Source organism: Crocuta crocuta, unplaced genomic scaffold (genome assembly GCF_008692635.1).
Source record: "Crocuta crocuta isolate KB4526 unplaced genomic scaffold, BGI_CrCroc_1.0 scaffold50, whole genome shotgun sequence".
In the NCBI taxonomy this organism is placed as follows: Eukaryota; Metazoa; Chordata; class Mammalia; order Carnivora; family Hyaenidae; genus Crocuta; species Crocuta crocuta.
The window spans coordinates 8,495,463-8,517,896 of NW_027527428.1; the positions used below are offsets into that span (position 1 = coordinate 8,495,463).

At 51.4% G+C, this 22,434-nt stretch overlaps 1 long non-coding RNA gene across 2 annotated transcripts; it reads right to left on the minus strand.

Moving 5' to 3' along the window:
* Positions 1-3,899: 3,899 nt before the first annotated feature.
* Positions 3,900-7,905, minus strand: LOC144225795 (uncharacterized). Of its 2 annotated transcripts, none has more exons than XR_013333389.1 (3): positions 7,737-7,905; positions 5,379-5,654; positions 3,900-4,712 (listed from the first exon to the last, which is right to left on the minus strand). It is a non-coding gene; the product is annotated as an uncharacterized LOC144225795 (long non-coding RNA). The 2 variants fall into 2 exon arrangements; XR_013333390.1 differs by having other exon boundaries at positions 3,900-4,102; positions 4,542-5,654.
* Positions 7,906-22,434: the final 14,529 nt, after the last annotated feature.

The following is a 22,434-nucleotide window of genomic DNA, read 5'->3' on the forward strand; positions in this document are numbered from 1 at the left end:
AGCACTTGTTCTTACCTTGCAGGTATTTGTTCCCAGTCTGTTGCTTAATATTTTAGCTTTCTAGTGGTGTTTTCTCCATCACATACAAGTCCTCAAATTTTTTGTAGTCAAATCTGTCAAGTGTTTCCTTAAGGCTTGGATTTTGCATCTTGCCTGTTTTCCTGAGAGTATGCACTTTTCTCTTGTATTCTCTTCCAGTTCTTTTATTATTATACTTTTTGCCTTTAATCTATTTGAGTTTATTTTGGGTATGGGGTGAGACAGAGTGGAACCATTTTTCCACATTAAATCTGAGATATCAGGAGCCCCAGAGGACACAAATTATAGCGTAGGGGCTTGGAGCTCAGGCTCTGGAGCCAGGCTTTCTGGGCTGGAGTCCATGCCCTGCCCCATACAGTGGGGTGCTGACCACTTGCTGAGCCAATTCTAGCCTCAGTTTCCTCTTTTCCAAAAAGGTTCTTGTACAGAGTGAACAAGTACTTTGTGTGCACCAGGTCCTGGGGTCTCCCCAACCTCCAAGCAATTCCCAGACCCTGAGGTCTCCACCTCTTCCTGCTTATTCTAGAAGAGAGAAGGTTGGGGTAGGGCTGGGAAAGGAAGAAGATGGAAGCCTCCGTGTGAGTGAGACCAGCACCTGTGTGCATCCTGAGGGGCTTGGGATAGAGGTGTCCCCACCAGGCTGCTGGGGGCTCCTAAGGAGAAAACAGTCACAATATGGTCATGCCCAGCCAGATTTTGGCAAGCCCAGAAAAGTCCTGAGAACTGGAAATGGATGTAAGGAGAGAGCATGGAGCTGGGGGCACAAACAGGGCTGCTGAGGGTGGCCTCCGACTGGTACCCTAGGGCCAAGTGTTCTTACCTGTCAAAGCCAGGTAATGGCACTAACCTTCCCTGCGCTGTGGGCAGGTAGCCCGTGCATCTTCCCCACAGGTTGGTGCAGCTAGCCACCGGACCCTGGGGGCTACGTTCTGGGGGTGGAGGCATAATGCGGATGCCCTCCCTTGGGGTCTGGCTCCTGGGGGACACCCCTTCATGGTCTGGTCTGACCCCAGGCTACGTGGCAGCCTCTTGCCCGGGTTCATCAGGGCTGCCTTGGGGCTAACCTCTACAACCCTAACCCTGATCCTCCACATTTTGCATCTTGCCTGTTTTCCTGAGAGTGTCCTCTTTCCTTGAGGTGGCCTCTGGGACTGGCCCACGAGCCTCTCCACCTTCCTCTGGCTCTTCTTTCCCTGCTGCTTCGGCTGCCTGCTGTTTTCCTGCTCAGAGCAGCCCAGCAGCCTGGCATTTGCTGGTGGAAGACTATGGCAAAGAACCTGGGGGCTAAGAAAGTGGGTGGTAAAACAGAAAAACAAAAAAACTGGTTGTTGATTTGGGCCAAAGTGAGTAAGGAAAGAGGTTAAGAAAAGTGAGAGAAGTAGGGCTCAGAGTGAGAGTAGGAGCTAAGGGTGCATGAACTGGGGAGACAGAGTCAGGACCCTCCCAGGCCACCACTGCCTGGAGCACACCAGGTGGGCCTGGGCTGCTGATGGACAGAACTCGACTGAAAGGGAGGAGCCACAGACCCAGACTGTCTGGTGGGACCTCTCCCCTGAGCCTCTCTTTGTCTGAAAGAAGAGGGGATGTGCTGGCTGCCCGCAGAGTCCTGAAGAGACTTTCGCCTCAAGGACAGGCACTGAAGGTGACCTTTGGCCCCTGGGTCACCCACAGCCCTGCCAGTCTCTATGGTCAGGTGTCCAAAGTGCAGGAACCAGCTCTTTGTGGTCAGTGCTGGAGGCCTGGAAGCAACAGCCCATGGAACGCTTTTTCTCAAAATGGACTTGTTGGGTCCCACAGAAGGAGGTAATACTGAGATTCCCTCTTGACAAAGTGAATGGCATTGAGCCTGCCTGACATTTCCAACTTTATTAATTTTTGCAAGACTTTGTTGCCAAGATGGGCTTCCCCTGCTGCTCCGTGGTGATTAATATTGCTGAGCTGAGCATGGTTGCAACACTTTCCTGTAAAATGGACTAAAACAGAAGTTGATGTCTTCCTCATATACGAAATACATAAATCAGTTAAAAATAGTTCCCTGAGCGGATGTGATGATGTCGTGGCTGTCACAGGAAGCACATGAATCAGGCTCATCCCCACTGACAGGAAAGTGGAGGCAGAGTCCATGGTCTTTGGGTCTCTCTTCAGGGGGCTCAGGGAGGCAGGTCCCTCTGGCCCCACCTCACACCCGGCCCCGGCAGGGGCCCCCAGAAGGATGGCTCAAGCTGAGCTGGCTGTGTGTCTGCCTACGTAACTCATTGCTGGGTGTTTATTTCTTGGTTCAGACCTCCTTACCGACCACAGGAGCAGCCCGGAGATGCACATACAAGTGCCTCGCTGGTCTGCCCAGCCCAGGGACACTCTGGAGGATGTCCAGGCTGGTCTGCCTGGTGAGCCATTAGCGGCTTCAGGGAGCCTGTGTCACCCCGGGCACCGCAAGGCCTCTGGCTCACTTGTGAAGATCAACACCTAGGCAGCCTGCACAGAAATTTCACACTCATCTCTGCTGTGACAGGAGACCCAGGGTGTCAGCACTGAGGATGGCGAGGCACCACAGAGTGCCAGCTGCTGTGACAGGAGTTGCAGCACAACAGGGGCTGAGGATGTTGTAGCCCTTGAAGGCTGGGCTCCACCTGAGTGTGACCCTGAATTACAAGGCAGACGTAACCACGGAAGGTTAGAAGGAGTGGCCCAGGAGCCTTAGGCGATGCTTAGGTGGAGGTCTGGTCACATTGTCATAGCACCAACCCAATTGGCCACAGGTTTCTCCCTTGCAGGGTGAGGGCCGAGGGGAGGGTAAGGGTCACCCGACACCAGCCAGTTAGTTGCAGAGCCGGCAGGCAAATCACTCCCATCAGTGTTGAATGTGAAGCTCAGAAAAACTCAGCTCAGGGTTGACTAAAAGATCCCTAAGGGGACACATAAACCAGGCTAGCAACAGCTCAGGAAATCTGGAGTGTTTTCTATCCTGGGGTGGGGGCGCCTGCCTGGGGGACCTACGCTGGGCTGGACCTCCTCCCAAGTCCCCAGGCCTGAACAGGAAGGACGAGGCTCCCCATTGGCCTCTCAGTCTGAAGCACTTGGCTTGTGGAGGCTGGTGGGGGTCCAGCTCATCCCAGGCATCTCTCCCAGACATCCAGGTCAACTTAGTGGGAAGGTGGCTGAGGGGGTAGGCCAGCCTACCCCAAGGGAGGTGGGTGAGGAGAAGGAACTTCACTGGGGTGGAGACATATTTGGGAACACACCCTTCCCAAGAAATTCCTAAAACAAACACCTGTGGGGTACCCTTAGACAGTAGCCCAGAAACTCAAACGCAATTTTCTTTTCATATTTTGCATCCAATAAAAGATATTTTCCCCCCGTTGAAACAACTTCATAGATTCTTAAAAGCTTAAAGATCTTCTGCTCTCAACTCTAGGTTGTGATGGCTAAAGGAACAAGGAAGTTCCAGACCTGCCCTCCTGGAGAGAAGCCCTCAGGGGAAAGGAGAAGAGACTGCCCTTGTTGCTTGGTTAGGTCTGGAGTTGATCCAGGAGAAACAGCAGCCTCTGCCACCCTCATACATGAGTGAACCCATGCCCGTGTGTGTGTGTGTGTGTGTGTGTGCGCTCACATACACATCCATGAGTGTGCACACACACCCATGCCTATGTGTACGTGTACTTGCACATCTCTGCCTGTATGCACATGCGCACACGCACACACACACACACACACGCACACACGCATGCACCCATGCACATGGACAGCTAGAAGAGGCCAGGAAAGGGCCCTATCTTCCTCCGCACCCCCAGCTCCTCTCACCTTGCCAGGGACCCAGCAGGTACTCACTGGCTACTGGCCACACAGATGAGTAAGTGAACACAGGACACAGAGGGTGGGCACCAAGCTCTGTGCACTACAGGCAGAGGGAGGTAGAGCCACACAGCTGGGGCTGGATGGGTGGGGTCAGAGGGGCTCAGGCTTGTCCACAGCTCCTGAGTGGCTTCTCTGTTCAGGTCTACAGAATGCACGTTGCTATTCCCGACAGGATTCTCCGGGATGTGGCAGCACAGCTGTAGTCTCCCTGGGAGGGATGAAGGCTGTTCCTCTGTCTCCTCATGCTTTAGCAGCCCCCACCCCATGCCACTGCTACTGCTCCCAGAGCCCAGGCTGGCTGTGGTCTCCCGGGGCAAGATGGGGTATGCCCCTTAGATGGTCCTGAGAGTCAGAGCTTTCCCGTCTGTCTCCACCTCCAGGTACAGACTTCTTTCTGGCCTCTGACCCTTGTGTCATGAGGCACCCTTCCCAGCACCCAGGGTTGCTTAGTGTCTCCACTGGCTAGGATGCCAATGCCTAGTTTCTCACCCTTAACCTCTCCTCTTGCTTTTCCCCGTGTCTCTGAGTGCAAACATCTTGAATGGTCTGAGCTCAGGGAAGGGCACTTGTGCTTGGCCCCTGGATGTAGAGGGCATCTTCAGGAACATGGGGTGTTATTGCTCTTAAAAAATCCCAAGCCCAGGTACCTGTATCCAGGCCAGAGACCCTGGATGAGCAAGGCCTTTTAGGAGTACACAGAGGGTTTGGCTGGCTGGAGGCAATCCCTTGGTCTGGTGGTGTTTAGATGGTGCCAGGGTGCCCCCGGCATCTGTGACAGGCTGAGAACAACTGTCTCCCCAGGTCCCTCCTGCAGGACACTGTTGGGTAGAGCAGATGCTGGGACCTGCTCCTGGTGAGCCCTTCCCACTCCACACCTGTAATGGCCCCTCCTGGGCCTCCTGGGCCCGGTCTCAGCAAAGAGCGTCACTAACTTGGCAATGGAAAGATGTGTTTGAGCTTGGGAAAGTGGCTTGCTCTTTTCAGATCTTTGAGTAAACTGTGAGGGAACAGGAAGGTTTGTGAAGCATGGAAGTGTCATCCACTCCTGTTCCCTACCTCATAGCTCTGCCCAGTGTCTGCATGACGCCCAACTGGCTATGGACTTTTCCATATGGTGAGTATGTGGATGGATGACTTTCTTTTTAAAAAGTTTAAATGGCACAGCACAGCATCTGAGCCCAGTTATCAACCATGGAATCCTTCTCCAGGCTTGTAGCTCCCAGCTGATAGGTCACCAAGAGGCCTCACAGCTCAGAACCCTGTCCCTGGCACAGTCTGGAGAGGGTTTTTGAGCCGCACCAACTTTGATTGGTGAGATGAGACTGCAGGCTGTGAAGCCACGGGACAGTGGGTTGGGCCCTGTCTTCCTCGGCTACTATTCCTCTGTTGTTTCGGGATCACCAGACCAGCACGTGCCTATGCCAGGTAGACCGCTTCCTGTGTGTCCTCAGGGACTAGCGTGATCACTGCTCTAAAGTCCATACCTTAGGGTTCAGAACCTTCATCATGTGGATCCGCACACAGTGGCTATTTCTGTGCCAACTTGCTAATGCACGAAAGGACAACACTTCAGGGAATGAAGGGGGCTCTCCCCAAAGACTTCCTCATCAGGGCACACACTTGCCGCTGGAGCCACCACCTCCTCATCTTCCTGGGCTCATGCAGCAGAGAGGCACAGGCCTGCCTGGCTCCAGGAAGGAAGAGCTCACGCTGGGCCCTGTGCCAAGCATTTGATGTCTGATCCTCTGCAGGTGCCCATCCTACAGATGAAGAAATAGGCACAGAAGTAGAGCAACTTGCCCAAGGACACACAGCAGGGAATGTGATGGCACAGAAGACTTCAGAGTCAGAACAGGCTCAGCCAGCACAGGCTTGGCAGTGCTCATGCTGCTTGGCCATCCTATAAGGGCAGGACCCACCTGGCTCCTGGTTAGGGGCTGTGAGATATCAGAACAGTGGCCCCGCCCCACCCCGAATGGCCATGAGCATCACAGTGTGTGAAGTGGATGGACAAGATTGGGGTGTCCCTAGTCCTGACTGTAACTCCCCCACTGTTACCTCCAGAAGCCACAACTCCACTGAGATGCCAGTCTTCCTGCTGGAGGAGACCCTCTATAGGTAACTTGGGCAGAGACCCCCAGCCTCTAAGAAGAATGCAGAGGTGCCCCTCCTCCATCCCTCCAGCAGCACTCACCGTTTCCAGCATCTTCTCTCTGGCTGTGCAGGGGGGCAGTGCCTGGAGCCTGCAGAGGTGACCCACAGGCCACTCTAGTTCTGTAAGGAGTGGCTGCAACTCTCAAAGCCACATTTTTCAAATTGAGGAAGGGCCCCTGTGTGAGGTGGTGGCCAGCAAGTGAGCCTTTGTACATGTTCTCTCTCTAGTTGGAGCTAGATCAGGGCTGTGCACGGGAATGGCTGTTCATCAACAAAGAGAGCACAGGGGCGCCTGGATGGCTCAGTCACTTAAGTGTCTGACTTCAGCTCAGGTCATGATCTCACAGTCTGTGGGTTTGAGCCCCACGTCAGGCTCTGTGCTGGAGCTTCAGCTGAGCCTGGAGCATGTTTCAGATTCTGTGTCTCCCTCTCTCTCTGCCCCTACCCTGCTCACTCTCTGTCTTTGTCTCTCAAAATAAAATAACGACATAAAAAACAAAACAAAAAAAACAAACAAACACAAAGAGAGCATAGAGTCAGGGCAGTAGCAGGTCATAGCAGTGGGGGGCTAGCCCCTGTCCTGCTGTCTCAGCTCTCAGGGGCCTCACAGCTTGGAGCAGGGTTTGCTGTGCTGACCCCTACCCCCTCTGTAGGGTCCTTGACACCTTGTGGGCTGAGCCCCTTCAGACATGCCAGGGACCCCCAAAGCCAGAGCAGCCTGGGTGTGGAGGGGTTAACCTGCTTCCAAAGCAGGTAGATATGGGTTCTCAGTGTAAGTTCTGCAGAGTCAACCTGGACATCTCATTCTGTTTGCAACAGCACACATACAGCTTGCTCCTGGTGAGTTCACACGGAGCGATGGCATTGAGTATCAACCAGAGTGTCCATTTCTCACCCATATCCCCAGCCACCCTCCTGCAAGAAGGGGTAGGCCAGGCAACGCCGACTTCTGTTAGCCTGACGGAGACAGTGTCGATGCTGAGCACCCTTTTGGGCTCCCCTGAACAGACATTGGCTTGGAGGGGGTGGGGGCTGAGGGGGAGGGGAAGGCAGACCTTCCCAGAGGCCGGGAGAGGCTTCCCAGGTCCTAGGAGCACAGAGCCCTGTCCTGATGGACAGCAGTTTTTCTCATCTATATGGAGGAGTGGTGCACTCGGGGCTCAAACACCCCTTCCTGCATTCCCCAGAGAACAGCCACCCAATGCCACATGGTTGAGGTATACCCAGCTGGGCTAGAGTGCAGGACATTAGCCAGAGTCACTGGGGAGAATGAGGGTCTGGGCAGAGAGGTGTGAGTGAGGGGGTCTGAGTTGGGTGGAGGTCTGGGTGGCGCCCTGTTCTCCCACTCACATGCTTCCCAGAGCTCTGGACCCTCTCCTGGGATGGCTAGATGGGCAGTTTTGGGTCAGTCCTGTCCTGAGAGTGGATGAAGCCTAAGATCTGAGGAGATAGTCCCATGGCAGGTATATAGGGTGCCACAGCCTGCTTGCTACCTGCCTACCAGGCGCATATGGGGGCAGCCCTGGGCACCCTCAAGTTTCACTTTCTGGGAGTGCTGGGAGGACCGTAGGTGTGTTCATGTTTCTGCTCACGGCCTCCCATCCCCGTTGAGCTTGGTTCTATGAACAAATCACACACATTGGGGTCCTCTCTCATAGCGGGGTCTTCCCGGCATTTCTTCCTCTTACCTTTCTTCTGTTGTGTATTTTAAAACCTCTCTCGTTACAGGCTGACCGAGGGCCTGCAGCCCGGACACCGGCTGTGTTAGGGCGTCAGGAGCCCCAGGGGACCCGCTGGCTTGCCGGGTCCCATGGCCCCTTGGTCTTGGCTCGCTGACCCTCCAGGCCCTCCCCTCTCAACCCCTGACACGTCAGTGCCCAAGAGACATTTGTGCTTCCCCAAGAGACATCCAGAATGTTTGGTGTGTCACAATACGGAGTTGTCTGGCTCCTCGGGAAGGGTGGCTTGAGTCATCTATTGCCAGTGCCCAGTTTGTCCTAATCACCTTTGGGGGGTGCTTTGCAGGCCCCATCCTCCATACCCTGTGTTTTCTGAAGGCTGTGAGGTGCTGGGGGTACCCTGTGAAGGGCAGCAGGTGGCAGGGTGTCCTGAGGAGGTCAAGGCAGGCAGCTAGGGAACAGAATGTGTGTGCTGGGCCAGGCACACCCACAGCGTGCCTGGCCTCTGGGGGCTGTGGGTGGGTGGGGTACAGCTCAGAGCTTTCTGGAGCTGAGTCAGTCTCTGGCTCCAGGAAGCCTAGCCACATGACATCCAAACCGAGACAGCTTGGGCTTTCTGCTGAATGTGAGCAAAGTTACTGCTGCTTCTGAAAGCAGAGCGGAGGTGACAAATATCACCTTCCAGAAACCGTCACCATGTCTGCGGCACCTCCAGTGTCAGCAAGGACGGCACTCAGGGACTCTTACATGAAGAGCTACAACCTCACTGTCGGTAGAAGCGGGTGCTCCCTCTGTGCGGGTGGCATGGTTAGAACCATCCTGTGGACATATTTGTGAGACAATTTGTCTGAATATCTTAGAGGAAGAGATGAAGTTTACAGGCTCAGATAGACACAGGATCACACACACACACTTGGATACAGACACACATGCCTGGCACACACATACCCGGACATACTCACCACACACATACTTACACACACAGATAATTCACATACACACATGTACCTAGAACACATACACATACACACACAGAGAACATAACCCCATCTTTCTCACACACAATACGCACAGACATTCATGTGTCTGCATGACACACAGACAGGCCCCCAACAGACCTGAGACCACAGGACTTGGGGAAGGAAATGATGAAATGACCCCAGTGCTGGTGTGGCATGGCACTGCATGCACCCTGAGTCCTGCCCCTGACTGAGCCTCTACATTCTCATCTGTGAAACAAGCATCAAAGGCTGTTCATGCTGCTTAAATGCAACCACAGCCAAAGCACAGAGGAAGACAAAGCAGGAAAGTTGTGGACAGCTTCCCTGAGCTCCAGCCTCTGCCTGGGGATGGCTTCCAATGGCACAACCCTGTCTGTACCGCAGTCTGCCCCTCCCTCTGAGCCCGCAGTTCCCAGCTTGCAAGGGTCTCCAGCGAGGGATATATGGATGGGGGTCCCACTGGTTGAAAGCCCAGGCTGCTGCCTCTTAAGCACTCTTGCAGTGCCACCTGCTGGCCAGGCACCAGCCCTGCGTGGCGCCCCAGGCCCAGGGTTCACAGAGCCCCAGGACGCCTTCAGACAATGGGTGGGGTACAGGCTGCCAGGGCCAGGAAACTGGCCCCCAGTTTCTAGGGAGCCAGGAAGGACAGAAGCAAATGTTTGGTGCCAGGTACCAGGCTCTGTCCCAGACTTACTTTTGGAAGTGGACAGGCGCTGGAGGGCTGGAAGCTGAGCCATAGTGACCGGTCTAGCTCCTTTCCTCCCCTCCCCTACTCCCTTTGTAGACCCCATGAGTTGAGACATCTCACGCAGGGTCCACGTACGGCAAAGCATCATCCCATGGGTCGCGCACACGCGCGTGTGTTTTGTTGTTGTGGTGGTTATTGTTGTTTGTTTTTGTTTTTCAGAGAGAAAAGGCATGTGAGCTGGGGAGAGGCGGGGCAAGAGGGAGAGAAGACAGAGAATCCCAAATAGGCCCCATGCTGTCAGCATGGAGCCTGACACAGGGCTTGATCCCATGACCCTGGGTTCATGACCTGAGCTGAAGTCAAGGGTCTGATGCTCAACCCAGCTACCCAGGTGCCCCCCCCCCCCCCAATGGGTCTTGTAAACCATGACACACAGGCTTCCGTGGATTGGGCCAGTCGATCCCACAGAGGAAGGAGCAAATGGCCTGAACCCCACTCCAAGGAGTGACCCTTGGTAGGGTGCTCTGAGAGAATGAGCAGGCTGTAGCCCATGGAAAAGAAATACTTTGAGGACTCTGCTCCATGTTTTGTGTGGCTTACTAGTGTATACTTTGACTACCACTTGGTGCATTTCTTTTACACCAAGCGGCACAATCTCACTGCCTCTGGTCTTTTCCAATCCCTCTTCCTGAAGCACCACCTGCTCAGCTCTATGAGCCCCTCAGACCAGGTGATAGTGGCCACCCCCTCTACTGGGGACATTCCTGGGCCTTGGTCCTTCATCCCATTCTTTAGGAGCTTGGTGTAAATCTCTAGAAAAGCTAACTCTAACCGAAAACAACAGTGTGAAAGTAACAGTTCACCTAAAAAAAATACAAAAGTTTGAGCCCAATCTCCAGCCTCCAGGACTCAGCCACAATGGGACACTCTGTGGAGTCTGTTTCCACTCCTTTCTTCAGCCACCTACTTCCCCAACCCAGTCCCAGCGAGAAAGTTTTCCCCTTACCTGGAATTCCTCTTGGAGTTGAAAAATCCCAGATTTCACTCCCTGGTGCAGACATGACTTTCACCAGCTTCTTTGCTCTAGATGAGGCTTGCCGGCTACTCCGGTCACAGGTTGGTGTGCAAGCCTCTTGCCAGCTGGTCCCAGAGAGACCCATCTCACCTGCCTCCTGGAAGGCGAGGAGCTGCTTCCCACTCACACACATCTTGGAGCTGCTGGCGGAACTTTTAGAAACAACCTGCCACATAGGTGAGGAAACAGAGGCCCTTGGAGCAGGCAAGACAAAGCCCTGTTTTAACACAGTTTCTTTTGTCTTTGTCTTTTTTCTTCTGGATCTTCTGTCTCACTTACTTATGTGCACATGAGTAAAAAACATGCTATGTGACTATGTGACTTTAAAGCCTGTTGGTTTAGCCATGTTCACAGACACATGACAGATAGATAATAGATAGATGGATAGATGGATGGAAAGATAGATAGATAATAGATGGGTAGGTGATAGATGGATGATACAAAGATAATAGATGATAGATAAATGGATAGATCAGTGACACATAGATAGATAGGTCGACAGATAGATAATAGACGATAGATGGACAGATAATAGAAGATAGATAAATGATACATAGATAGGTGATAGATAATAGATAGATGGACAGATGATACATAGATAGGTAGATAGATAGATGATTAAATGGATGGATAGCTAGATAGATAAATAGATGATAAATAGTTGATATGATGGATGGATAGATAGACAGATAGATGGCTAAATGGGTGGATAGAGATCACTGGCTGCTGAGCCAGGCCCAGGACTGAACCGGCAGGGTGGGAATGGGGACAGATGAGAGGATCTCACAGGCCATTGTACTCACCTCCAAAAACCAGGGTGTTAGGCCTGAGTGCTGACAGCATCCTTTTCCCTGAGATGGGGGCCCAGGAGGAGGGAGAGGAGGCCTCTTTTGTGGCTGACAGCTTCTGGGGCCTGAACAAAACAAATGTTGTTCTGATGGTTCTGTGGACGCCCCACACTGCCCACAGACACCCACCTGCAAGGAAGAGTGTCTTCTCCTGCCCCCTCCACCCTCTTCTCCCTCTCCGCCTCTTTACAGAATTCAGTCCCCTTTCACCAGCATCTCTCTGCCTCACTCACCTCCCTAAACTCTTCCCCATCCTTTGTCAGTCTGCAAGAGACACAAAATAAAGAAGATGGTAAAGTAGAACTTGGACACCGGTACCAACACCACGTGTTCCTAGGAACTCCTAAGGAGCTGGGTGTCCTTGGAATTGAGTGTTGGTGGAACTCTAGCAGGATTTTCCTGGCCCTGTGCTTAAGTGATGCTATCTCTGGTTTGGGTCGCCTGTCCGGTGTGTGGTCCCCACCTGTGGGACTTTCCCAGGGGCTCTGGTACAGGGGAGGGGGCAGCTTAGGCAGCCATGGCCTCAGCCCTGTGGAGGCCTCATGGTCTCTGAGGGGATGCAAGGCTTCCTGGGCTCTCTCGTCTCTCCTGGGCCTGGAGCAGCTGATGCCTGAAGCAGACACAGGGGACCCCTCCCCATTATCCTCTGCGTTCACAAGATGAGGGAGGCTCCAAAAGTGTGGATGTTCTCCTGTGCTTTTCCTTCTTTTTCCCAGGCCGGCATGTGAAGTCTCTGAAAACCTCATTCCCCACTTTCCTCTGATGTGAACCCTCTCCTCCCCCAACGCTGGACCCTTCCTGACTTTGTCCCTTCCAGGCTCCAATCCTTTGTCCTCCTGTGAATTCACCCAGGCCTCTCCTCCTCACCCATCATGGGCCAATGAAGATAGACCCTGCCAGAAGCTGGTCTTAAACCACAGGCTGCTTCCCTGATCCCCGGGCAATTCTGACCCTGGGCAGTGTGGCTCAGTCCTGTCTGCCTGATGCAGCACAAGCCTCCAGCTGACTCTTTTGTAGGAATCACTGAGTCAGGGCTGGGATCTTCCAGAAATGGGCTCTGTGACCTGGGAGAGCCTTTCTATGAGAATCCATAACACGCCCTCAGTCTCTGACCTAGGACTTTTCCATCCAAAGCCTTGAGCTTCTTTAACTCTCCACAGAGAGTCCTGGAGGGAAGAGTTCCAGACACAACCCAAACCCATGCCAGGTGAGTCAGAGGAGGCAGCTGGGGCACAGCGGTCTGAGTGGAACCCGCTGGGAAGGTCCCCTGGGCTGTCGTGAGCACACTCCAGGTGCCTCTGACCATGGAGCAGCAGAACCAGGCTCACCGCACCGCTCTGTGGGAAACAAGGTTGGGTTTTTCTTGTAAAGTCACTCACTGTCATTTGAGAAGTCAATTCTTTAACATTCAGTAAAATTACAGTTCTTTGGTGTAAAGTTCTGTGAATTCAACACATTTGATGATTCATATAACATTTTGGATTCACAATAGCTACTGCACCTCCAAATTATTTTTATAGTCACTCCATCCCCCAAACAACCCTTGGCAACCATCCCCCCAAATTTTTTGTTTGCACATGTACTCATACAGTGTTGCACCCTTGAGATGGGCTCCATTCACTGGTCTTGACTCTGACATCCTCCAGGTCATTGGGTGTATCAGCAGCTCATTTCTGTTTATTGGCGGCGAGCACCTTGCTATGTGGGAGTGGCGCTGTTTGTTTTAAGCACTTACCCAACTGAAGAACATTTGGGTTGTTTCTGGTTCTGCATAATTATTCACTACACTTGCCATATACATTTGTGTATAGATTTTTGTGTGAATGCAAAGAAATGGAAAAACATTCCATGCTCATGGGTTGGAAGAATAAATATAGTTAAAATGTCATTACTAGCCAAAGGAATCTACACATTCAATGCAATCCCAATCAAAACTGCACCAGCATTCTTCTCAAAACTAGAACAAACTATCCTCAAATTTGTATGGAACCACAAAAGACCCTGAATAGCAAAAGTAATATTGAAGAAGAAAACCAAAACGGGNAGATGAATCGATCAGGAAGATGTTGTTTATCTATACCATGGAATACTACATGGCAATGAGAAAGAATGATATCTGGCCATGTGCAGCAATATGGGTGGACCTTGAGGGTGTTATGCTGAGTGAAATAAGTCAGGCAGAGAAGGACAGATACCATATGTTTGCATGTATTGGAGGATTAGGAGGAACTTAACGGAGGACCGTGGGTGAGAAGAAGGGGAAAAATAGTTGGGGAGAGGGAGGGAGGCCAACCATGAGAGACTCTTGAATGCTGAGAACAAACTGAGGGCTGATGGGGGTGGAGGGGGGTGATGGGCATGGAGGAGGGCACTTGTGGGGATGAGCACTGGGTGTTATATGGAAACCAACTTGACAATAAACTATTTAAAAAAATAAAACATTAAATTTTTTTAAAAAAGATTTTTGTGTGAATGTAAGTTTTCATTTCTCTTGGGTAAACAGGCAGAAGTGCAATTACTGAGTGACATGGTGAACGTAGTGCCAAACTATTTGCAAAGGTGGCCATACTACCTTTCATTCTCCCTAGTCTTTAGTGGGAGCCCTTTGAGCATTCAGCTGTGGGCACTCAGCGCTGCCCCCTTCAGGCACTCAGCACTGTCCCCTTGTGGGCACTCAGCATTTTCCCTGTGGCCACTTGGTGCTGTCTCCATGTGGGCACTCGACGCTGTCCCCATGTGGGCACTCGGTGCTGTCCCCATGTGGGCACTCGGCACTGTCCCCGCGGCCACTCAGCACTTTCTGCATGTGAGCACTCATCGTCGTCCCTGTGGCCACTTGGCGCTGTCCCCATGTAGGCATTCAGTGCTGTCCCCGAGGCTACTTGGCACGGTCTCCATGTGGGCACTCAGCACTGTCCCCATGGCCACTCGGCGTTGTCTCCCATGGACTCGGCGCTGTCCACTAGTCACTTGCAGCCATGGGGCGGGGGCAGTCCACCAAAGCATCTGCTCAAGGCTTTACCCAGTTTGTAACTGGGTGATTTGTCTTTTTACTGTTTGATTCTGAGAGTCCCTTACATGTTCTGGATACAATTCCTTTGTCAGATATGTGATTTGGAAAAATTTTCTCCTTGTCTTGTGTTTCCATTCTCTTTATATTGTCTTTTGCTAAAGTTTATAATTTTCATGAAATCCAATTTGTGACTTCTTTCTTTTATGGATTATACTTTTGATGTCATATCTAGAACTCTGCTAACCTGAATTCATGAAGATTTTCTCTGTTGTCTTCTAAAAGTTTTATCATTTTATGTTTAAATCTCCAATCCTTTTTGTCCCAATTATCATAAAAAGTATGCAGTTTAAGTCAACTTTTCTCATATCACTGAGAAACGCAGACATTAGTCATAGCTTTCCCTTTGTAAAAACCTCTGGTGCCACTCCAAGTTCCCTAGACAAGAGTCCTCACCTGCAGGTCAGGGCCCTCTCCTCCTTGAGCACCCCTCCCTGCTCAAGGGGAGACCCCAGCCTGTCTCCTGTGTGGGCCCACCCTCTGCAAACTGTGGTTTCTGCACTGACTGGCCTCAGTGCTTCTGCCCGCTGCCCACGGCCTGTCTCTCTAACTAGTATCTAACCCATGAGCAGGGACGCCTGCCATTTGCTCTCACAGATACCACTGCAGGAGGGTGAGTGAGCACTTCCCAGCGTCTAAGGTGAGGGAAATGTGCAGGGTGGGTGGAGGGTGTCTGGGGCTGCATCCTGACTGTGAAGTGAAGGGAACAAGTAGGCCGACCAGGGCCAGGCTGGGATCCCATCCACACGTCTGGCAGGTGATTTTTGCCAGAGTTGGTGTGGAATTAGAGGGGCCAAGGTGGGAGGAAAGGGGTCAGCAGCATGAGAACAAAGGACAAGTTCAGGGAAAGGAGAGAGGAGGGTGAGATGGGGATGTTCCAAGGGGGTGGGCTGCTGCTGAGCCTCTGTTGGGAGGAGCAGGGGGGCGGCGGTGAAGCACAGGACCACAGTGGAGGTACAGAGAGTGGCTGTGAGAGGCTGCCTTTGCATCCCCTCCTCTGTCCTACTTTTTCCCGTCTCTGTCTCCTTCTCCATCTCTCCTACCCTCCCCTCTCCCCTCCCATCACTCTAGTCTTCTCGGCTCTTCTCTCCAGGACAGCTTCCAGACTGTTTGGGGGCAGCAAAAACCACTCTGTGTCCCTGCATCTCTGTTGTGAACTGGGCTGATGGGCACCTTGAACCCCAAAACTCAGCAGCGCCCCTCACAGGACTGCAGGCTCTTGCTGTGAGGTGCTGGGCCAGGGCAGGAGGGTGGAGGACTCAGGCCCAGGGCAGCTCCATCCACCTTGCTCAGCTGGAGCTCCCTGCTGGAGGGACAGCCAGTTCAGCTGCCATGACTGATGGCTCCATTACACGGTGTTTCAGAGGGATGTTGAGGGGTTGATGAGTGTGTGCTTCAGACCTTAAACACTTTTCCTGGGTCTCTGTGCTGCAGAAACACGTCAGAGGTCAGTCGGGTGGAGGCTGTCTTTGTCTACAAGGTCCAGAAACCTAGCGGAAAACACAGTGGCCACATCAGTGAAAAGTAACTTGTGTCGGTGACGTTTCTGAGTGACACAAGCCACACATTTTCTGCATCTATTTTTAAAGTCATGAACCTGGGGCATCTGGGTGGCTTAGTCAGTTAAGCATCTGACTCTTGATTTTGGCTCCGCACATGATCAAGGTCATGATGTAGGATCAAGTCCCGCATCAGGTTCTGTACCAACAGTGCTGAGCCTACTGGGGATCCTCTGTCTCCCTCTCTGCCTCTCTCTCTCTCTGTCTCTCAAAAATACATAAAAATAAATAAAGTCTGGGACCTGAAACCAGACAACCCCAGCAAATGAAAACTAGCCCTGTTGCTGCTACAACAGTGAGGGGGAAGCAAGGAAGAAGGGAGAGGTGGAGGGGAGAAAGGCTGAGAGAGCCCTTCTGGGAACTGAAGCCAACGGTGACTCCTAAGGGACCCCAGGATTCACCCCGTCAGCACCCCTTCCTGGGGCACTGCTCGCACACAGATGGGCCTGTGTCCACCTGGCTGGGTGGGGCCTCTTTCTGCTTCCATGGCACCTGTTCAGCTCCAGTGTGGTGCCTACCTTTGGGGTTCACCCACTGGGTCTCACCCGTGTGGGTGATGCGGATCGCTTACCACTGAGGGCCCTATGTGCCTTCCTCCCCAACTTGTGTCATTTCCCAGGCTCAATAGGGAAGTGTACCTCACTACCAGATGTTATTTTTAAATTTTGTTCTTTTTTTTTTTTTTTTCTGGAACAGGCAAAATTATCAGGATAGAAAACAGAGAAGTGGTTGCACAAGGTTGAGTGAGGAGAGAAGGGTATGTCCCCAAAGGCTACACTAGGGAAATTTTAGCGTGATGCAATTGTTCTGTGTGGTTCTAGGTGGAGGTATGTGACTCTATGCACTTATGAAACCCCAAAGGGCACCACAAAGAGTGACCCTGGATACATGAACAAGACCAAGAGCAATTGAGATGTGGGGGTATCTTGGGCAGGTGCAGGCTAAATGGGATCTGGGGTATTAGGTAGAGGACACACGCTCGCTGAGAGAATCAACATAAAGGAGAACGGGAACAGGCTTCTCACAGTTGGCCAAGGAGGTTTTGGATGAGCGTAGGGACAAGGCTGGAAGGGACGCTTTGGTGCTCAGGTGTCGGTCATATCATGGACTCGTGGACTTACGTTTCTGTCACAGATAGGTAGACCAGTGAAAAGTCAACGTCCACGTGTGCATTTGTGGTTAGTCCACAAATCCATACTTTCTATCTTTGTTCTCTGAAAGGCCTGGAAACATATGACAGCCCCTGGCAACAGCATACTTCATGCTCAGATCTTAGTTTCTAAACAGCACCTTCAATGAAAGGAGCCAGGTTCCTTAGAGAAATGTCTGATACTAGGGCTGAGGCAGAGACTATGCCAGGATAAGCCAGGACCCTTTGCAGCCTTAGAAAATAAAGAAATGTTAAAAAATAATAATAAAAATTAAAAAAGGACTGGACTGTAACCCAAAGAATAAAATAAATATCCATGAATTGTACTGATACAAATGATTTGAACGAGTAGAAACTAGGAGAAAGGGACAAATATTTCTTACGGACAAATTCCAAATAATAAATGTTGAAGGAAACAAAAAATGTAGAAGGGAAAAAGAAATAGAGTTCCTTTAGAATAGAAAAGCAATGTTGACGGGAATCAGAAAATCACCATCAGGTCCCACAGTAATAGTGATACAGAAACATAGACAAATGCTAAAGTTAGTTTGCAAAACTTTAGGAGAAACAAAATATTTGCATAGTCTCAGCAATTTATGTAGAAGTTTTATTTTGAGAGAGAGGGAACAAGCGCAAGTGTGCCAGCAGGGGAAGGGCAGAGGGAAAAAGACAAAGAATCACAAACAGGCTCCACGCTCAGCAGCACAGAGCCTGATGCGGGCTTTGATCCCATGACCCTGGGATTATGACCTGAGCTGAAATCAGGAGTTGGGTGCTAACCCAGGTGTCCCATGGTGCCTGGGTGTATGGTTCTAACACGTGCACGAATCCCTTGATGCTCCTTCCTTTAGGGAACAACCCAGTCACCCTTGCCCGCTTGTGTGCGGGCTGCACTGAGTGACTCACTTCTAACAGACAGGGTGTGAACAGAAGCTTCACAGCAGAGAACCACATGGTGAAGGTCAGCATCCCGGTGCTAAGTTGTGACAATATCACATATCCTGATGTGATGCCATGTGATGTGATGAGAAGGGAACGTCACCTTTGTGGTATTCTTCCCCAAATCCATAATCCCAATCTAAACACAAGAAAATATCAGACTTGAAATGAAAGGCTTTCTACAAAATACCTGAGCTGTTCTCTTCAAAGGTGTCAAAGGTTGAAAAACCAAGAAAGAAGAGAAATGGTCACAGATAGAAGGAGGAGTGGATGTGAGGACTCCATGCAACATTGTGTCCTATGCTTGTCAGCATCATTGTGCCCCTGTGTATGAGGGTTTTGTGCATGTGTGTGAGTGTGTGCACTTGTGTGTGTAAATATTTGTATGAGTTGGGCATGTGGGAGTGCACAAGTGTGCATATAATTTGTGCGTGAATGTGTTTATGAGCACGTATGATTTGCGTGTGAGCATGCACACACAAGTGTGTGAGTGTGTGCATGTGTGTGTATGGTTTGTGTGGGTGTGTACACGTACAGGTGTGTGGATGTATGTGCATGAGTGTGTATATGATTTGTGTATGCAAGGGCACTAGGAGATTTCCAATCATTAGCATATATGGAAGCCAGATTTTTTAGGATAATATAGAATCAAAACCCTTAATAATTCCAATAATCCATCAATTGTAGTTTGTGAATACTAAACACTAATCATCCTAATGACCAATTTAGCAGGTTAAAAAGTGCCTTAGTCGTGTTTTACTATGAAATTGTGTGCTGTGGGCATGGATTATTTGTCAGAATGCCTCCAGCTGCCGTGACAAATTCCCAGCCCACACTGGCCACATATGGACCACGTCTGTGGTAGGAAGGAGACCTCGAGGGGCCTTGAGGATGCTGCCTCCTTTTTCTCCTGCTAAGCGTCACCTCAGAACCATAACCCTTTAACTATCTGATGTTACTTACAGCCAAAATCCTTCCAGCAAAACCCTTGTGAATAGATGCATGTGGAATTCAGGGTATTTCCTGACTCTGGAAGAAGGAGGAGAAGATGGCTGTTGGGGCTCAGAGTCCTTCCCAATGTGTGGACACTAGAAGGTCAGTTCTTTATCCCCACTCCCGCGGGCCTCCTTCAGCATACCCTCTACAAACCGTGTCCCGTGGCCACACAGGCACCCTGCTCTTCTTTGCGGGGCATCTGAGGCCCTGTGCAGCTGGCACTCCCCCTCCCCCACCACAGCTCAGCACCAGTGATGCCCTTGCTGCACCCACCCCTGGCCGGCAGCACCCAATGGAGGCAACTGGGAAATATGGCAACAGCTCCCCACTTCGGGGCTCCTGCCCCAGGGTGCAGGGAGCAACCCAGCAGTGGCCTGGGCACACTCAAGCCCCCGTGTGATGATAGCAACCCATCATCTGAGAATTGAAGGGTGGTTGTTTTACCGGTTTTGTTTTAACCAAGTGTCCTCCAAGAGGTACTCTAAGGGCACCAAGGTGTTTGGGAGGCGTCCGCCCTCCCAGGGCTCCCACCTGGTGGGCCTCAGCAGCGACAAGCCCAACTGTGGCCTAGGGGGATCTGCAGCACAGCCAGGGCTTAGTGGCGACCATGTTCAGTTCCGAACCTCCACTTGCTTCCCTATAAGAAAACTGAGGGGAAGGTCAGTTGGTGTCTGTTCCAGACTTGCCTGACAGCCCAGGCTGTCTCTACGCTGCATGACCTGGCCTGGCTCAGCTTTGAGTGTGGGTTGAGCAGTGGCAGAGATGTGGAGGATGCCAGGGCGCCAGGCTGCAAAAGTGGGTGAGATGGCCTCTCCCACCTGCCACCAGAAGGTAAATCGGTCCAGCTGTTCTGGAGAGCAAGTTGGCAATGCGCTCCAAGGGGGTCAGAAATGCCTGCCCTTCAATGGAGTATCCCCATTTCTGGGGCTTTATCTGAAGGGTATTCCAGCGTGCTTGTGTGTGCGTGGGCCTTTCCCTCATGTAAAATGTCTTTCTGACCAGGGTCATGGTCACAATGTCTAGAGGGCTTACCAAATTCCTGTTTCTTCTTAGCTTTTATTGCACCCCAAGAAGCTGACATCAGCAGGGAGTCGTACTGTGTGAAGCGTCTCCAGCCAGGGTCTTCAGAGCTCCCTGCCCCCGCAATACCTGAGCCTGGCCTGGTGAGCATGGGCCAGGGGCTCGCTTCAGATGAGACTAAAGACAAACATATATCCACATCTTTAGAGTGGCTTTTTCCTATAAAACAGTTTCATAGTAAGACACCACATCAGAAAGCAACAGCTGCCAGTGGGAATGCCATGGCTCTACCTTGTTCCTGGGCATCACCCCACTCCTTCCTGGGAGTCACTGCTGCATGTCATCCATAGGACATGGGGCGCTGAGATCTAAGCGAGCACAGGATTCCGGCACCTGTGTGACAGCAGGCTTCATCCCCTGGTCCTTTTGAGGGCTCCTTGGTATTTGGCCTTTTCTGACTCTTACACCACATGCCACCTGAATAACCTCACAAATTCTGGTAAGAAACTGACTATCCTATTGTCAAACAATCTACATTCCTCAACATTTCTTTGGCATTTGTGCCCCCAGACATAGGAGTTGGGCGATGATGGAAATGCACCTTCCGCTAGGCAACCCGCTGCATCTCTGCCTCTCTGGCTCCAATGGTGTGCAGTAGACGCTGCTGCTCTCTGGCCCCGTCCTGTTGGGTGATCAGCTGGCCAGCCCATTAACTCACCAGAGCTGCAGACTTGTTACCACCCAGGCCCTGTGGGAAGTAGTGCGTTGAGAGTACGTTGGTGGCTGTGTGCATCTTTTTTCCCGCTTGTCCTCTCTCCTTAAGTTACCGTTTCTGTATCTCTGTGTTAAGTCACACACAGAGTGGACCGATGGGCTTGTGTGTGTGTGTGTGTGTCTGCACACGACAGAGATGGGGAGAGCAGGAGAGGGTGGCCCTGTCCTTTCCTGGCCAAATGTTAACTGGATTCTGTTTTGCTTCTGTTCTTGTGGGAGCTTTTGCCTTTAGCCCTTATCATCGCTTACTTGGAAGCCTGAAAATGGTCCATGGGAGCATCTCTGTAGCTTCAGGTGCCTTTTCTGTTTGTGGCCCACTGAGCTGTGGAATGTGGGGGGAGAGACCCACCGCCCCAACCTGTGCCAGACATGAGACTGGTATGGAAGGGCTCTGGCCCTCCACATGCATCTTTTTCACCTGTTTCCTCAAGGTGGTTTTCCTTTGAACACTCTCCCTGAACAGTTAAACCACATTCTGAACAGAAAACTGGTTTGAAAACTGCTTTGCACCTGCATCTGACAAAGATCTTCTTGAGGGCCACCCTCGCTTCTGAGCGGGCAAGGGAAGTTCAGCCTCTGGCTGTGCTGCCCAGCTGCAGCCTATGGGCCCCTGGAATGCACAGATATTCTATTGATTATTTATTGAGCAACTGTTCCTATAGGGCACACTAGGAGACTGTTGACTGAAAAGTGTGAGACCGTCCTTTCTTAAGGACATTTAGAGACTATTCTGCTGTCTTTTCATTGCTAAGTACTTCAGGGCTGTCCACTACTCAGCAACTTATTTATGAAAATGTGGTGTTTGCAACTCAAAAAACACTTTTACTGGCACTCACTGTGGGCTCCTGTTAGACGTCCTCCTGGACTTCCCACTGGGGCCTGTGCCTGGCCTGGCATCTGCTCAGACCAGCACACTTTCCAGTCTCAGGGAGGAGCTTCGTTACCTCAGGGCTGTCAGCTACTCTTCCTGCTTTGTAAACAGAATCAGTTTGGCCTCATTGTCCTCAACTGAAGGATTTTCTTACTAACCTGCAATGTGAAGAATACATCTTTCTACCATCTATTAGGCCTGGGGTTTTTGACAACTAGATTTTCAGTTTGAGTGTGTTACAGGTCCAACAGGTACCCAGATCCTTATTCTAAAGGTAGATTTATATATACAAGTCACCACATGTTCTCTTATACAGTGATTCCTAACGATCAGTCTGCGTTCTTTTCTTGTGAGAACAGGTTAGCTAGGTGGGCCAGGGTGTCGAATGCCCTGTGTCCCCCAGATGACTCCCCAGTAAGCTGCTGACGTTGGAGGCTTGGGGCATTCCCAAGACCTAACACTTCCTGTGCTAAGATGCCTCAAGAGAAGAGCAGCCTTAGCACACCCCAGTGTCCGTGAATTCCATGTTTCTGTACCAGAGGTGCGAAGTCAGACCCTCCACTTACTTTTTCCTGACTTTTCTGTGGGACTTATACTGAGAGATGATATTTACATATTTGCCTAGAGTTCAAAAGACACATCTGACATTTTGCCTGCTGCCATGCCACAGAATTCCTTCTGCAGAAGTCCCTGGGTGTGCACCCTTGTCTGTGGGC